The 19,037-nt window shown below is 39.7% G+C and overlaps 1 protein-coding gene across 1 annotated transcript in view; it reads left to right on the top strand.

Moving 5' to 3' along the window:
- LOC126248669 (uncharacterized) overlaps positions 1-19,037 on the top strand; it is a 239,137-nt gene that overhangs the window by 204,852 nt on the left and 15,248 nt on the right. The window lies entirely within an intron of this gene.

Genomic DNA, 19,037 nt, shown 5'->3' with positions numbered 1-19,037 from the left:
ATCCGTCATACTTAGTAATCATTATCTGACTGTAGCCATAATAGCACATCTTGACATAGGTAAATGGTTATTATGCACATTTACAAACCATATTAAATGACAGTTCCATGGTGATGTACACTCTTTGACATAAAACTCGACCGGCGGCCGGCCGCTGCAGAGGCTAAGTGCGCGCCGATCGCGACATGGGACAAATAAACTGACCAACTCGCTAATTCTCTAAGTCCGGGTATCTGCAAAATCGGGCAACACTGTAGACTGGAGGACGTCTTGTCCAATGTTAGATGAAAGGTAAACTATATACGCCCGTGGTCTAGCGGTAGCGTGCATTGTATTTGTCTACAATGTCTGTGGATCGAGACCAGCTGGCGCAAAAATTTTTTATAGCCTCTTCTCTCTGAATGCTAAAGACGTGAATGTAATGGTAGCGCAGATTCAATCTGTTTCACTTTCTGTCACACCAATAACAAACTTCTATCCAGTAAGCATTTTGCGGCATATTTCTTGCAGACTGTCCTCCTCTGGACGCCGTATGCGGTAAAGCTCCGGGATCCATTTGCTGGCTATCGACAGCGGCCGTGGCGGCAGCAGCCGCGTTGCACTCCCCCGTTCTGTATCGAAAGTGCCTGCTACCGCTCATCGCTTTTGATAATTTAAAACGCTTTATTATTATTAAACGGTGAGAAACGCCCTGATTAGTAGATGGGTACTGTATTACATTAACCGGCAAGATATGCCGCACGTATGGATAATGAGGAAGTCTGCATCTTCATACGTTTCCTCCTTGAAATCTGTATGGCCCGAAATTAATTTTATAGACTGGGACGAAATCAAACCACCTCACTACATTAGATGATAGGCGAGTGTGAGAATACTTTGGCGCGACCGCAAAAAGTAACTTGAAAGTTAACGGAATTTGATATTTCGTTTGAGTAATTCGGTGAACTGTAAAGTGTTAGAATTCAATTGTAAAGCAGGTACGACACAAATAGAATTCATGTGACAAACTACTATAGCCTAAGGACCTGGCACTCACCAGATAGGGCTGATGAAGAAAATGATGAAGAGTGGATGACGGAGTGCTAGGAACCATTAGTTTATAAGTAGGAATATGTTGATTTACCATAATTCTTTTTAGTAATGCTCAATTTAAATTAATGATTTTGGTTAGTTTGTTTCAAAATCTGATCTGGAAGTGTAGGAAAATATTATCTCGTGGCTTTAACTAATCGAGCTGCTAACAGAAATTCATGGTAGAAATCAATGCTCTTAATTTTGATCTGAAAGAATTAGTTTTCAAAGAAGCCATTTGTAGCTTGCATGTGTTTCAATTTGTAATTTGACGAGTTTCTGAAATTCATGGATAAAGCCAAGGTTGCTAATTTAGTATGAAAGAATAAGAAGTCACCTTTTGTGAAATCTGTCAGTAGAAATTTACCTGTGAAGCTAATTCTTCGAACAATGGGATTTGAAAGATACGTGGGAATCAGTGAGACTGCTTTCCTCAATTAAATAAAGGGGAAACAGCATAATAGTAACTCCTGTAGCCATGCTATGCACGCCGTACACGAACTGTAAGTATTGTGAAAAGTTGTTTGTGTGTATTTTAAGTATCTTTTGGAGGGGAGGTTTTGGATGGTATATTATTTAATGGTGCCGAGGTATAATTAGGAAATCAGTCTAGGTAACTTGTGGAGGTTTTTTTCAGTTGCAATAACGTGCCGCGCACGAATATGAGGGAAACATAAATTTCGGAATTGCGACCACGCGAACTTTCCAAGCACGCGAGAGTTAGTGAGTTAACGTCGAGGCACATAAATAAATGAGAGGTGTTTTTGGGATCAGACAGGGATTGAAGAAGTTATAGAATTTTTCTAGTACTGGTCCGCGTGGAGATACCATCATTGCTTTGCCCAATAGTAATAAGAGAGTGTGCTGCTGTGACGTTATGAGTCAAGCAATGTGGGCTGTCCTCCATTCCTTCCCGTGGGTGAGAAAAAGGTTATCTTCATAAGAGTCCATAGGAAGTAGAAATATCTTTATATGTGCTGTTAGAAGATCAGCTGTTAGGCAGTTTTATCCTGTATGTTACTGGTAATACCGTTATTATGTTATGAGAAATGAAAGTAAGACAGAATGAAAAGAAATAGCTTACAGAACGGAGGAATTATTATGCAGGCCCAGTTACAATTCCGGTTACTTACGCATTTCCTTTAAACACAGTCAGGTGATTAACAGTGTACCGTTGCGCACACATTTGTTTATTTATTTGTTTGAGTAAAGAATTTAATTAGTAGTGGGTAACATCCACGCAGTGACACATTTAATGAGAATACACAGGGACCATTTAGCTTTAGTAGGTTTCCGGAACAGTTTAGGACCTCGCAACTAGTTTGTCCTTTATTTTTCTTTCAGTACCCTACCCATCCTCCCTCGTTTTCTGTAATTGCTCGAAGGTGTCAGGGAAGTAATAAGGCTAAATTCCTCGAGAGATTATGATGATCATTTATCTCCCACCATGTATTCTCTATATTTTCCCACAGAGTTTCTGAATTCCTTGACCCCGGTGGTAACAAACTTGTAACCTCCGCCCACATAGTTTCAATGGGGTTGAGGTCTGGTGATTTTGGCAATACAGAGTGAATGGTAATATAGTTTAAGGTGCCAGTTATGACACGCAGGTAGGCCTTCTTTCAGAATATACCGTCCTCTTGTGCTTTGGTAATGATGAGATGGGGTGTAAGTTGATCAATACAGTGCAGCAGTCTGTTGAACTGTTAGACTCTGTTGCATGGTTGTAAAGCTAATCTGCTTTGCCTATTCAATTCTTTTTTCTATCTTCCACTGACAAGAATATATAGGAGAAACAAATCTGTTTTAAAGGGAGATATTCTCTATGGACATTACATGTACTCGTTCGCTCAATGTGTTGCATTTACGGAAGGCGACCGTGACCACTGATGTCGCCTGTTCACACCTTGTGTCAACGCGGCCCCGCGCTCTGAGTAAACGACTACAGTTGAGATAAATAGCTGATTTCAGGAATGTTAATGAGATAAGTCTTCCCTCCATATTAGTGAAAAGTAAATACCACTATGAGAACATATCTCTATGTAATGTTCATTGCTCAAGAACAATTTGTGTATGCAGCGTTGCTGTTATGACTAAGATCATAAAATCTGTAAATCGTAATCCAATTCATATATTTGAATGCGCCTACGGAATATTAAACAAGAAAATAATTTGTTCCTTTGTCATATAATTTTTAATCAGGGCAATGCGGGCAGTTGCCAGCTGATATCAAAATTTAATGTAAAGGAGGAATAAAGAAAAAGATATATGAGAAACAAATCTCGAATCCATGAACAACTGTGTACTATCATGGAAACGTGCTGACGCGGCTATCTCAGAATTTAAAAGGATAAGAAAACCATCCTGTCCACTTTTCGAGGACGATATTTCCTGACAGAAAGCACACCAGGGTGAACGGCTTTAGGTTGAGACACCAGGAACCTCAAACTACGTCACTATTACGTTCATTCTCTGATTCCTAGCCCTGTCATTACGCACTTCCCATGTCAAAGTGGCTGGCAGAAACGAGCGCGAACGACCTGGGATTAGGTGATACAGATCTACATCCATTTAATATTTTCTTGTCATCTCGAACACATATTGAGAGTAATCACCACAGGAGCAGTGGTATTTAAGTTCAAAATGGTCGCTTCATGCAAAAGGTGGCCAAATTCTCGTGTTTCACGTTGCGAGCTGTATACGTCACCTCTGAGCTCTATGGGACTTAACATCTGAGGTCAACAGTCCCCTAGACTTAGAACTACTTAAGCCTAACTAAGCTAAGGACAGCACACACATTCATGCCCAAGGCAGGATTTGAACCTGCGACCGTAGCAGCAGCGTGGTTCCCGACTGAAGCGCCTAGAACCGCTCGGCCATAACGGCCGTCTGCTACGATTATGGTAAGGGCAGTATTTACTGCTGTGCGAACAAGGCACTGATGCAGTAAAGTGCTCATTTTTCATTAGTTCCAGTTTTTCTACAAAAGCTTTAGCTTATCAATTCCTTCCGCTACAGCTCTTTTTTAAGTTCTAATGCCTAAGGGACCAAACTGTTAGGGCCATCAGTTCCTAGGCATAGAAACTACTTACACTAACTGAAACTAACTTATTCTAAGGAAAACACACACATCCATGCCCGGGGGAGGACTAGAACCTCCGGCGGAAGCGGCCGCGAAATCTGTGACACGGAGCCCCAGAACGTGCGGCCACCCCATGCAACAACTGCTATTCTAAAGGTCACAACTAAGAGACTATTCATAACCCCCCATATCATGTGTGTTCTGTAAACCTCTCAGGATTTTCGGCAGTAGTATTCTTCGCGGATACCAATTTACATCAACAACAAAACAAGACTAAGTCCCTGAAGAGACTAGAATTAACTCTCAGTGACTCGAATTTGTGTTGTTTACATCATCTAGGTATCAAACGAGACGGTAACAGTTACTGAAGCCATAAATGAGGTTATTATTGATGTATTAACTATGGCAGCTATGAAGATAAAAACGTATGAAAATGCACATCAGCGCATTTTCCCATTGTTTCCTTTCTTCTTCAGTAGTCTCACATTACATTTTTTTTTTTTTTTTTTGTGAATCCACCATATGAGTTCGATGTGTTGGACTATTATCCATAATAACACCTGATATTCTAGTCATGTATAACAAATTTCACTGAAGCTGATGAGTATAAGTACACAATTCATTCGTAGATTTCAGTGGTGTAATGTGATATCGGGTTGGTGTCTGGCAGCTCAGCTCCACTAGGGCTGACTTTAAACAGGCTGTGGATAGCAGTGAGGCCTTTCTGATCTGTCCATTGCTTTCTTCATATTGATACTGTTTTTGGTACTTGGCAGACGTTTTGAAAGTGTTTGGCACACCTGTGGTCATTCACTGTCTTTCAGTATTGGTGCCGAGGGACCATGCTCAATTATGTTTTTACATTGACTAGTAATCTCGATAGTAGTCACGTTCATGTGCCATCTACATCGCAAATTTAATATTTCGGTCCTAGGAACTACCCTGCAATAAGTTTTGTATTTCATAATCGGAACTATCTGCATTAATCGTCATCAGAACAATGTCAGGGAACAGATTGCAGCATTGCCTTGGTAGCTACTTGGGAACCTCCTTGAGTCATGATCTAAGGAAAGGGTAGTTGCTGGTTCACATTATATTACACTAGTGACAATTGCCGAATTTTCCTTTTTCTCTGCAAACTTCCAGAACTAAATTCAATAGCAAAATGCTAAGGAGATATTTACATTGTGCCAACTCAACTGTCAACCTATTTTTATAGGTTTTTATTTTCACAGCCATTCTCGTTCTGCATTGCAATAAACTTAATTCATTATTTGCTTGTTCTCGTTACGATTATTGTTGTCATTCTCTCACTCGCAAGAGCTGCTAATTTTGGACCATGGCTGTGGATTACCCTTTGGTCAGCTGCTGGTTGGAGCGTTGCAACTGTAAATGGAAGGCTTTGTTTGATAGTCTTGTGCTGATGCTGACTGAATAAATTAGGCCAGTGGAAAAAAAAATGGTTTAACTTTGAGTCCTAACCCTCGAGGGGGGAGGGGGAGGGGGGGGGGAGCACAGCGGTCTGCTTCGTGAATTCCAAGGGGGGGGGGGGGGGGGGGAAAGGACAGGAAGGGTTCAAACAACTACTTTCATGCAGAGACATGCATTTGGAATCTGTTCATCGTTTAAGAGGCCAAACAAGAGGGTAACATTACGGGAACATTGATCAGGCTACTCAGTATATAATAGAGCATACTTCCTTATTATCCGTATGTGTTGAACATCTTTTGTGTTAACGAAAGTAATATCCCACTTTACCTCTTCTTAAATCTCAAATGAAATGAATGCCATAAGGAATGGAATATTTGTTGATTGCATCTCTTCTTGCTTCCATCCCTACCAACATATTTCTTCACTCTCGTGGTAATCATGACATTCTATATGTATGCTGCAAAAGATTGCACGTGGACACATTCGACATCAATGTGCAAAGCGTTTGATATCTTACATTATATTCAATTCAAATAAGCTTTCGATGTATTTTTACTTCGTTTGTATTTCGAGATGATTGTGAATGTTACGGAAAATTATCTCACGTGCTTTATGCAGAATGAGAAACACTGAATCATCCGTTTTGCTTTCCCTGCGTTGAAATGATATAATGTCAGAGTCACAGCATTCTTCCACGCGAGAACCTGAAACTTGTATCATTCTGGATTAATGATAATTGAATGCGTCATATGTATACATAGCCCACAAGGCGACGTCAGAAATTATCAGGGGAGAACGCCGCAAAGAAATCAAACGTGTGCTCGCGTCTCCCCTCTGAAGAACCATATCGGACAATCATGACAAGCATTTCGCTAAAGAGCTGCCTCGTAAGAGAGCTGAGAATTGGCAGCGTCGTAGCAAGTATTTGTCAACACAGTGAGACTGCATTTACTTCCGGGTGTAGCCCAGCATTGCCTCACTAAATTCACTTGGCATTCGTTTTTCACATCGAAGACTCATACGATATAATCTACTATAAGATGAGACACTTATAAAGTATATTTAATTTCTGGACTCTAAGAACGGGGTTCTTCACATAAGTAACACCAGTTTGTGTGTTTAATGTTGCGTTTTGAGGCTCAGGCAATATCGCAATGACTATAGTCCCCCTGTTACACCCAGTGTGTCGTTAGCTCAGTGGTTCACTTACGTGTTGCAGTGCTAGTGCTATATGAGATGGCAGTTCCAACATCGGTGAAAGCTGCTGAACACAACCTCTTATTTTCCATTTTAATTAACAGAGTTGTAAACTGACAGTAAAAATTCTGTATACGAAATCTGAAGAATGCCTTTACACATAAATCTTCGTGCAATTTCGAATTATGTTAATATCATGGATGTCTGCTTTGCAAATGCCAAGGTGCTTCACTGCCAAATTGTTTCTGAAAAGATTCAAACCGACTGTCAACGATACGAATGTGAGCTTTGTTCGTCATATAGGTCTAACACGTCAGGAGGTTGTTTATGAAATGAACATGTTGATTAATGTAGTCCCTCTCTTCTAAATTTTTGCAATGGAATTTAACTGTAGACATTTTATGACACAGGCGTTAGCAATTCCTTTCCGTTCTGTGAAACCTCAAAAAAGATAAATTTTTCTGGTTTAAACATGATGACCTTAACTGTCACTTCCGATTGACATTAAATACCTTTTGAATCCATACATGGAACTCCAAATGTTCAGTGTTCCTGCATTGCTACAGAGCATGCATTGCAAGATATTCACACAGTTTATTGCATAGACTTACCATAAGGAATGAAACAAAAACTTTAATACACTGGCCGGGCGTTTCTAGGCGCTACAGTCTGGAACCGCGCGCAGTTTCGAATCCTGCCTCAGGCATGGATGTGTGTGATGTCCTTAGGTTAGTTAGGTTTAAGTAGTTCTAAGTTCTAGGGGACTGATGACCTCAGATGTTCAGTCCCATAGTGCTCAGAGCCATTTGAACCGTTTTTTTGTAATGCACTTTACACCACAGACGCTCACTCTGGCTTGACGTAAGCATCCGAATATTGGCTAAAATTTGCACAAATAATTGAATTTGAAAGGAAAAGAAGCGAAGTATAAAGCATTTATAAATTCATCGCATATAGTGAGGTGGTTTGATTTCGTCCCAGTCTATAAAATTAATTTCGGGCCATACTCAGCTCTTGCCAGTTAATGTAATACAGTACCCATCTACTAATCAGGGTGTCTGTCTCCGTTACTTTCGAACGAGAATGGAAATCGTAGAAATTTTCTGTGGAGCAACATTTAATAATAATAAAGCGTTTTAAATTATCAAAAGCGATGAGCGGTAGCAGGCACTTTCGATACAGAACGGGGGAGTGCAGCGCGGCTGCTGCCGCCACGGCCGCTGTCGATAGCCAGCAAATGGATCCCGGAGCTTTACCGCATACGGCGTCCAGAGGAGGACAGTCTGCAAGAAATATACCGCAAAATGCTTACTGGATAAAAGTTTGTTATTGGTGTGACAGAAAGTGAAGCAGATTGAATCTGCGCTACCATTACATTCACATCTTTAGCATTCAGAGAGAAGAGGCTATAAAAAATTTTTGCGCCAGCTGGTCTCGATCCACAAACATTGTAGACAAATACAATGCACGCTACCGCTAGACCACGGGCGTATATAGTTTACCTTTCGTCTAACATTGGACAAGACTTCCTCCAGGAAGTGCTGCAGTCTACAGTGTTGCCAGATTGTGCAGATATCCGGACTTAGAGAATTAGCGAGTTGGTCAGTTTATTTGTCCCATGTCACGATCGGCGCGGACTTAGCCTCTGCAGCGGCCGGCCGCCGGTCGAGTTTTATGTCAAAGAGTGTACACTACATGAACTACAACACTGAAACCAAACACATTAAAAAAAGACAACGTACTATGAGAAGGAACAGAGTTTCCTGCTATTGATATTGTAGAGTCGTGATTAATGACTTTGTGACATTTGCCAGTGGGCAGTCAAAAGTTTCTCATGTAAGTAAATGAATATTAAATACCTGAAACAATATTTGTTGTGACACAAGGTGGACCTTGTCATGGATGACAAATATGAAAATGGGGAAAAAAACATCAAGTCCAAACACGTGCTCTGTAACTTTACTGTGAAGCAGAAGGAAACTGAGGTCTTGCGTGACATTTTTGAATGTCACTGCGATCGTGAATTGTCCTTTGAATTTGTTATATGCCTGGCTAGCTTGTGGATTGAAGAGGCCGCAGGCACTCCCAGCTGGAGGTACATTTCAAAGTTTAACAGGAATTCAGAGGCACTGGTATCAACCTGTAGCTGAACTGGCAGAATTAAAGCTGTGAGGACAGGTTGTGAGTTGTGCTTGGGTAGCTCATTTGGTAGAGCACTTGCCCGCGGAAGGCAAAGGTACTGAGTTCGAGTCTCGGTCTGGCAAAGTTTTAATCTGCCAGGAAGTTTTATATCAGCGCACACTCCGCTGCAGAATGAAAATTTCATTCTGTAGCTGAACTAGTTTGCTGCACAAAGTGAGCGAGCATGATGATTAGTTCCTTAATAGACATCAGTATGGTCTGAGACTGTGATTAAATCAAATTACTGTCCATTAGGTCCTGTCTAGATAAGTACTTTTTGTCCAGAGTGTGGCAGACACCGTGACTTGCACTGAGCTCACCTGTCGGGCTTCTGTGGAATGTGTTCAAAAACAGTCCAGGCATGATGGAAACAAGTGTGGTCAGGAGGTGGAACCTTCTTTCCTTGTTTACGAGACAGTGCTGGAGTGCGACAGTGTTTGTGCTCTGCTGTTCCCACATTTGCTGTGTCTGCAAAGTTGAATCCCTTTCTCGAGTCTGATGCTGAACTTTGAAGGATTGCGCAAATTTTAAAATATTCTCCAAAGTGCTGTCCTCAGATTTTAAAGCTATCTACTGCACCTCCTTTTATGAAGCTGCCAGCCTTATTGCATCCCTAATCACCACATCTGCACATCACTGGACTCGCATTCGGGAGGACGACGGTTCAATCACGCGTCCAGCCATCCTGATTTAGGTTTTCCGTGATTTCCCTAAATCGCTCCAGGCAAATGCCAGGATGGTTCCTTTGAAAGGGCACGGCCGACTTCCTTCCCTAATCCGATGAGACCGATGACCTCGCTGTTTGGTCTCCTCCCTCAAACAACTGAACCGAACCGAACATCTGCATATGGTTCCTTATTTTCTGCAATCACAAAATGTTATTTCCTACTGAGACCATGCAGTTCAGCTGCCCATGTGCAGTATAACTAATTAGTCTATTTACTACATTGATAAAAGCCCATGCAGAATGCGATGACATGGCAGTATAGGTGGAAGTAGATAGTTAACTTAACCGGTTCATGAGAGGGGCCAGTCCGCACAAAAGCTGGTATATACTGGGTGAGATCCATGACAGAAATAGTGATTTTATCATGGCTGGATTCATTACCTCAAATGCAGAAAAGTGCTGCTGGAGGCACTACTTGTTTGCTTCCCAGTCTTCGGCTGCCTCATCTTAAGGCCTTAACAGTGGCAGATTTGTAGGTGATGACCAGGAGAGCAAAGTGGACAGCAAGGCTTCCAGATGTTTGTGTCTCTCTAATTGCTGTTGCAGAAATGGCTCTAACATCACATCCATCAACACACACAACCTGTAAGATGGCCTGTTTTTCAGGATTCATGGTCATGTGGCGAACATGAAAAATGCCCATGATAATCACCAATTATGCTGTAACTCATGGCATATGAAACATAAGATGACATCTCCAGAACAAGTATACTTAATGATCTCACAGAACAGTGGTTCACAGTGGGTACAATGCATGGCATAGCCACATGGTTAGACAGATGCAGTACATTTCTAGCTAGCTTAGTAAATAGCATGATAAGCAAGAGCAGAGTTAGGGCGATTGCTTGGCAGTGATCAAAAATGTAGACAATGCATCACAAGTGGTGCTAGAGGTTCCTGCACAGCCATCATGCACAGTTTCTTGGCTGTGGTGACTGCCCACGGTGGCCACACACAAAAGTGGTGGACACAGAGTAACTGTTGTGTCATATGTTGGCAGTTGTAAACATTTAGAATATATGGAGAGGTCCTGAACTTACACAAGTGGTGGTTTTTATTATTGTTGTTGTTGTTGTTGTTGTTGTTTGGGTTCCTTACCATCTTTGATCATGTAGAAAACAAAATCATGTCCTTGCTATGTGATACTGAAAAATATAATAAGTGTTTGTAACTGCTACTTTATACTGGTCCATACTGGCAGTTGAGAAAATTTTAATGAACAGTTTTGATGCCCTATAGACTGTCTGTCAGACAGAAAGAGATTATTATTAGGTGTTAGAGATTTTAATATCAGTTTCTTAACAAAGTTACTGATTAATGACATAACAATAGAAAATGTCAAGAAAAATTAAAATTCTGACTAGGATGAAGTTTAAAATAAGTTTAATGTTAGTTGTAATTCTGCCATATTTGTTTATAAATTATTATAAGTATTAGGAAAAGTAATTAAGGAGAATGCATATCTTTTCTGAGACTGACATCTCAAACGATAAAGTGAAGCAACTTTAGACTGTTGATGAAGACAGTTGTATCAATCTTCTTAGTCACACATGTAATATTTGTAATACATCATAAACTGTATTTTTGTAGACAGACTAAAATATAGAATTGCCAAACTTCCATACAAGAAGAGTGACTACATATGTGTTAGTCTCTAAAAGGCTAGCCCCATAACATAATTTACTCCAGTTTTTAAGGAGATAATTTACTCGTGGATTGTTACCCATCCCCGCAATAATGGGAACTTGGCCAATCACAGTTTGTATTTCACTATTATTATTTTGCAATACATAATAAAACTTATCAATAATAAAATTGATTGATTCATGCATTGATTGATGCTGTTCCATAGATCCCATCATAAAGCATAACTTCCATAAATGTGGAACAATTCATTGTATACAACAACAGATTTGTTAGAAACTAATTTTGTGTTTGACAAAAGGTGCTACTCCCTCAGGTGCTAAGTAGATGTTGTTTAGTCATTAGTGGTTGTATAATGCAGTGAAATCTCTGTACAACATTTTTTAAGGGACCACAAATTCTGAACACCATATGTGGGGAAACACTATAAAGAGGAAGACTTACAATGGATAATTATAAAAGTAGAGTCAAATTTTACAGATGATATACAATAGAAAAACACAGTAAATGATAAAAATTAAAAAAAGAATCAGCTGCTAAGAATTCCTTTAATAATGAAGTAAAATCTATGAAATAGCATAACTTTTGACATCACATACCTAGGATTTTCTTCTGGATTGTATCAGAAACAAATGAATGACTTTGCAAAAAATCACTCATTCCTCTTCCATTTTCAAGTGTTATTCCATCTAGCGCGCATGCATGGATTTGCACCAGGAATAACCTATGTGCATTGTGTAATTGATCAACATGAACCAGTCTGCTGTTCTAAACATGCGCATGGGACATACCTCAGGTGTATCATGTAATAGGGGTACAGTGTTAAACACACTGTGCAGATGTTCACCATTTGCTCACATGAAAAACAAAAACATACAGTAGCGGCAGTGAGACAAATGACAAGCATGATGTGAGTCATATCTCATGTGGCTTGGGCACTGACGCTGACGTGTGACTCACGCAGAGCACAGCCTTCTGAGCCTGTGCAGATTCACAGAATGTAAAATGAAGCATCTACAACAGTGACTTAAATGCCATAAAGAGGGAAATAATTGGTTAGAGTTACAAAAATACAAGCGTTACCTGGAGGAAATTGTTGTATAGAGGAAACATACTAAAGAGGAAACTTCAGCATTGTGCGTATGGGTTTTTGGTTGGGACCAGAAAAGATGGATGTAATATTGAGGAAAACATTTTATGGAGGGATGTTATAAAGAGGTTTCACTGTATTAATGTAACTGGGATCTTCTGGCAACTTACTGTAGACATTTGATTGTGCCAGTTGCAATATTGTCAGAGACAACAAAGGAAGTAATTAGAATTATGCACACTGTTGACATCCACACATCTTGTGGGCACCTCTTGAAGCAGTTGAGGGTATTAACTACAGCCTCTATGAATAAAGACAAGGAAATCAATGTGTCTTAATTCACTGTAACTGCTAGATCAAATGTCCGACACCATATGTATATTGTAACTGTATAGATAAAAAATCTGCTCACCAAGCTGTGGCAGGAGAACACACAAATAAAAAAGAGGTTTTACTTAAGCAGGCTTTTGGAGCCAGTGGCTCTTTCATCTGGCAGAAGGATTGAAGAGGAAGGCAGAGGTGTGAAGGGAAAGGAACTGGAGAACTCCAGGAAAAGGAGCAGAGTTTGGAAAAGTCAACCAGACTCCCGTGTCAAGGGAGACTTATCAGATGGGATGAGAAGGAAAGGCTGATTGTTGGGGACTGCACCAGATGACATTTGAAAACCCGAGAGCTTAAAGGTGGAAGACAGGTTAACATGCAACACAGAGATTAGTATCCAGCGCAGTCTCCAACAATCAGTCTTTCCTTCTCATCCTGTCCTGTATGTCTCCTCGACCAAGGGTTCTGGAGGACTTTTTCTGAACTCTACCCCATTTCCTAGAGCTCTCTAGTTCCTTTTTCTTCCTTCCCCATCAACCCTTCTGCCAGAAGAAGGAGCCACTGGCTCCAAAAGCTTGCATACGTAAAACCTTTGTCTATATGTGTATTCTCCTGCTGCCACTTGCTAAGTAGATATTTTTATCTATACAATTACATTATATTGTCAAAAATTGATTATTATGTTGTTATAGACACTACAATCCTTAGAATTAAGATACAGAAGGCCATAAACTGAGAATTTTGAGATAAGGAATCAGTTACAGGATATGAAAAGAGGGCTTGGGTGGATAATGTACATGAGACGTGTTTTTTGACTGCCTATGTTTCATAACAGATAACTGCCTTCTGCATTGACATTGGTGAGACCAATTTGAAAAACAGTACACTATTGTTCATGATGTGTCTGTGCCAGTGTTTACCACTTTTAACTGTTCATGTCTGGTTTCAATGATGGATGATTACTGTTAACAGTAGCTTGCAGGCATCCGTGTAAGCTATGGTGCATTTGGATGCAGTGCCTAGAAAGATAAATGAATGTAGAGAGAAAACTCTTGTAATGGTCATTATCCTAATTGTGAGAAATTAATCACCATGGATACAAATTTATGAGAAATTGTGCCATTCAAGTGAAGTGTTTTGATAAGGAGGGTCCTCAGTAAAGAAATATTCACACATTAGAATTTGAGGAGATGGTGTTGGACCGTGTGGGATATTTTATGAATAAGGACTAGTGAACTTGCCTGTGGAATACATCTTCAAAAAATACAGTGTGGAGAGTACTGGTGAAACAGCAGTAGCACCACGGCGATTAGCAGTGTGTACAAACAATAAGGCTAATTGATTGAGAACACAGACTTCTGTGATCTCATTGGATTGTGTTTAAGGCATATGTTTAGATTTTTTTGTCACCACTTGGAACACTTTCAATGAGGTTACTTCAGAAGAAATGCCTGAATATTTATTTATGGCTATCAGTTCTTTACCATACAGTTTAGCAATTTCTATGCTCTGTATGATTTTGACCCAATTTTCAGTCTGTTGTGATCATCAATAGTCATAATTGATTCTGAGTGTAATTTATAGAAATAGTCTGCTGTTGCTGTTTCTCCCTGTTAATGTATAACTTGATGTTATTGAAGACTCTGCTTCATGACTGGAATGTATGGAATACTATATATGAATAAATGAATGCAGATGGGTTTTGTTCTTGTATGAAATGTAATGATGTTGTATATTCATTGTTCTGAGAGATGACGCTGGTAACTTCTTTGGCAACCATTCAGGTGAATGGGGTACATATGTTGAAGAAACATCCTGAACAAAATTTGGCAAACTTTTTGACCTACCAAAATGAAATTTTCACTCAGCAGCAGAGTGTGCACTGTATAAAACACCCTGCAGATTAAAACTGTGTGCCGGACCAAGACTCAAACTTGGAACCGTTGCCTTTCGTGGGCAAGTGCTCTACTAACTGAGCTAACCAAGCATGACTTATGAACTGCCCTCAGAGCTTCACTTCCACCAGTACCTCATCTCCTATCTTCCATACTTCACAGAAGCTCTCCTGTGAACTTTGCAGAGCTAGCCCTCCTGGAAGAAAGGATATTGCAGATGGCTTAGCTAGAGCCGTGGGGGATGTTTCCAGAACGAAATTTTCACTTTGCAGTGGGGAGCTTCTGTGAATTTTGGAAGTTTTGGAGATGAGGTACTCGCAGAAGTGAAGCTGTGAAGGTGGGTCATGAATCTGCTTTGGTAGCTCAGTTGGTAGAGCACCTGCCTGCGAAAGGCAGAGGTCCCGAGTTTGAGTCACAGTCCAGCACACAGTTTTAATCTGCCAAGAAGTTTCATATGTGACTTAGATCTTCTGTCACCTCTATGAATGGTTGATTGGATGGATCAGTAATTTAGTTTAGGTTGCTAATTTGCCCTGCATTTGATATCCTGTTTATGAAGCAGATGAAAATTATACCAAAGAACAAAAAGCAACAAAATTTTTGATCCAACTGTTCATGGGTATACTGTTGGTTCTTATTGTTCATTGGGCACGATATTTTGGTGAACAGGCATGTTACCATCATCAGGTGCGTCCTCTCTCAGGATGTTCCATATGCAAGCTGTGCCCTGTATGCAATCTGTGCCCTGTCGGCAGCAGAAGAGCTGGTTGTATCAGCTACTGTGGCTGGAAACATCCACTGGGGTGTCATAGTTGTGCCAGCATGATTGTAAGCACTCCTTCCGTCCTGGCTGCCAGCTTGTTGTGTTTTCTGACTGTCTTCTCCTTATTAGACTGAGTACTGGTTCCCAAGCCTTGCTGAGACCACAGCTGCAGTCTCGGCTGGTAAGATTGTTCCTGGTGCATATGTTGATGGTATTTCTAATGATACTGTGTCAGTACTTAGATGCTTGTGCTAAAATCCTGGTGTGTTCATATTCTATTGCATGAGTCTCAGATAAACAATGCTCTGCAACCACTGACCTGTCAGAATACATTATTCTAGTGTGCCACTGGCAGTGATATTTTATGGTGTAAACTGTTTGTTCATTATATATCTTGCTAGAGCAGTATTGCTCTGTGTACACCTGTTATTAGTATGTTTTTTGTATATTGATATTCAAGACATGCTCTACACATTATTTAAGTAATGACAAATGTAACTTGTTGCTTAAGCCTTTTTAACTTTTATCCGTGAAAATGGTCCATGACTGGAACTGGTCGATATTTGGGTTTAAAATAAAAGCAGCTGATGGTTAAACATGCATTTTATACATTACTTGACAGCTGTTGTAATCACCTTCCAAAAATGTTTAAAAGTTCTATTGAGTTGTAGAGGCATGCTGATCAGTACAGAAATAACATTAAAGCTCACCAGGATGTGTGAATGCTTGAGCCTGAATTTGCCGAGATGTTTTAGAACAAATATGAAGGAGGCATGATGTTGGTGACAGTATTGCATAATGGCTCCACTTCCTTGTGTGAGAGTCTGTCAAGTCTTGGTGGGTAGGCCTTTGTAGTAATAATTTCTTGATTACCTCTTTGAGTAAATTAAGGACCTTTATATTTTTCGTGATGTCAGCATTGATCTTCCTGGACAACTAATTATCAAGCAGGCCCCTTATCTTTACCAACCACCATTACCGATGCAGCCTCCTTTGCACCTGTCAGCATACACTCTCAGGCATAGACCTTGCACAGAGTCTCCTTTATGAAGGAACTCTGCACCCCAGGGAGATCAGTTCATCAGCACATACTGACAATGGCTGTATGTGTAAGTGTTGAAATTTTGGCCTGTCTGTCACTATGAACCAGCAGTACACCCAAGGGCTGTTTGAGCAACTAATTTGTTGTGAGAAACAGAAGAATCACAACAAAATTTCTAAGTTTTTTCATTTATAACTAAGTGAATATTACAATTATAAAGTGTATTGACAATGGAAGTGAAATAAAATGAGCTACTTCTGAGACATAGATACTGTAGGGACTGAATTTTAAAGATAACAGTATGAAATTGAAACAGTGAACCTCTGACAAGTAATTTGATCACTACAAACAACAATACATTCCTTGAAGGATCACTGTATACTCTCGATATGTCTGATATTGTAATGTATGTTGAGTGTCAGCTGATAGTGCATCATATATTCTATATAACAGTAGTGTCTATTGACCTTGTTTGGTTACTTTGTTCCTCATATTATGTGTTTTTTCAAGTACTGGCTTAGACCTAGCTTGGTCGATTTGTTCCTCAGATTGTGTGTCATTTCAAGTACTAGCCTAATATAGTTTTTGCCATAAAGAAAAAAGTCTCCTTATTCTTGAATGAACTAACATAAGGACCAAATGTCATCCCTAACATCTCTGAACTGTCTGTAAACTCTCAGTCCATAATTTCAAGAGATCTACCATGATCTTAATGGTTGGCTATCAGATTATATGGAGAGAATGGAGAGAGACTGACTTCAGCCACAGTCACACAGGGAACTAAACTGTAGCCTAACTGTACTTATCAAAACTACAAAATAACCATGAGAGCTGGTAAGATGCTTCTGAAATAAAAGATGACATCCTTTAACTTAATTTATTCGTCGTAAAACAATGGAAAACGTACCTAACTGTATTGCATTAATTCCTTTCATGATACTGACAAATTTTAAAAGTAATTCACCCAGTGTGCTCATAAACACTTTATAATTCAGCTTCACATTTTTCGACTCTTAGCTCTTTCACTACATGTTCACTCAGTTGAGTCTGCACCACTACTGCCTCATGCACTCACTAGTAACTTTCACTGGTGTTGCAACACAACAATGCCCTGTTTGCCAGAAAAGGCAAAAGGCTACAGAAACTTCTAGAAGCTAAGGTTCATCAGCTGCTAGGTAGTTCACTGGCAAGGATGTCAATCATGGATATCAATCATAGTGTCCTTGCATTCCAACCCGTAATTGATGTGAAAACTGGCAACTGAGGCCACAGTTGCCTGAGACTGCAGTCATGTGTGTGTGAGTTGCATTTGTGTGAGTGTGTATGTGTGTGTTTGTCATCTAATTTTGCTATATTTGTGAAAGTATTTTTGTTGTGCCTATCTGTGACTCAGCATCTCCACTATATTGTGAGTAGCAATTTTCCTTTTCACAGTATTGTTACATTCCATCCTGTATTTTCCATTATTTGAATTTTCCCTGACGGCTTTTCTTCGATCCTAGTGTAATCACTGGTCGCCTTTAATGGCAATCGATGCTAACTTTATATCTCTGCGAGGAATTTTTGAGATGTGACTATGAGATAACCTAATGGAAACAGAATAATCAAACTGGGATTCGTATCCAACATACTCCAGCAGAGTATAAACAGTAGTAAACAGTTTGTCTAGAACAGACGTTCTCCCAGCACAAAAGCAAGTTGTAACATTACATATTAAAACTGGTCGCCAGCCTAATTAGGCATTCTTGTGTCAAGCAAAACAATAAAGCAGAAGGCAGTGCTAAGGCTAACCTAACCTTTCTTAACACACACTAAACTCTTACCTTATTACTGTTCATACTACCATACAGTAACCTAACCTTGTAGATAAATGTGCTACTAACTAGTAAGTCAGATAAACAAATGGCCAATGAGATATTAAACAGCAACATATGCCTCTCAACAACACGTACCTTAAATGAAGTAGGTGCAACAGTTTATAAAACCAATTACTGTCTCACATGAAAGTAATAGCAATACTGAACAGGGAAAAGCTTGAAATGGTTCTGAATTTAAATCAGTGGGTCTGATAACGATCATAATGTATAACTTCATTGCTTAGTACAGGGTCTCAATGCCTGTGCATTAACCAACTTTCATTACAATAGATAACACAATAAATAGTTCTTTCTCAAATGTGACTTGAAGCAGCCAAACAGAATGCAGATCTAACTACACTGGCTCTGAAGGAGCCTTTCATTTCTTCATTAACTAACTAGCCTAGTACATGAGGAACATTAAACTTTTATGGTTTGAAGAAACATGCTCACTAACAAGACTACACCAGTATGTATGAGAAATGGTAAGAATTCATATCATTAATTATTAATTATGGAAAGCACAACAAACTATAACTCCTTAAATAACAAATGTGCTTTCTTAGGCAGTCTTTTGACCTTATCAAAAATATAGTTGGCTGTCAAACTGACAACACAACATTAAATTCAAGTTCAACCACATTCTTCTAATAAATTAGGACATGCAGAATTAAATTCACTAGGGTAGGATTCCTGTCCAGGTTTGTGATTTGGGATAATCACGGGTGTAAGACAGT

The sequence above is a fragment of the Schistocerca nitens genome, chromosome 1, assembly GCF_023898315.1.
Source record: "Schistocerca nitens isolate TAMUIC-IGC-003100 chromosome 1, iqSchNite1.1, whole genome shotgun sequence".
Taxonomy (NCBI): domain Eukaryota; kingdom Metazoa; phylum Arthropoda; class Insecta; order Orthoptera; family Acrididae; genus Schistocerca; species Schistocerca nitens.
The sequence above is the reverse complement of the archived record's forward strand: the minus strand, read 5'-3'. Positions and strand labels throughout refer to the sequence as shown.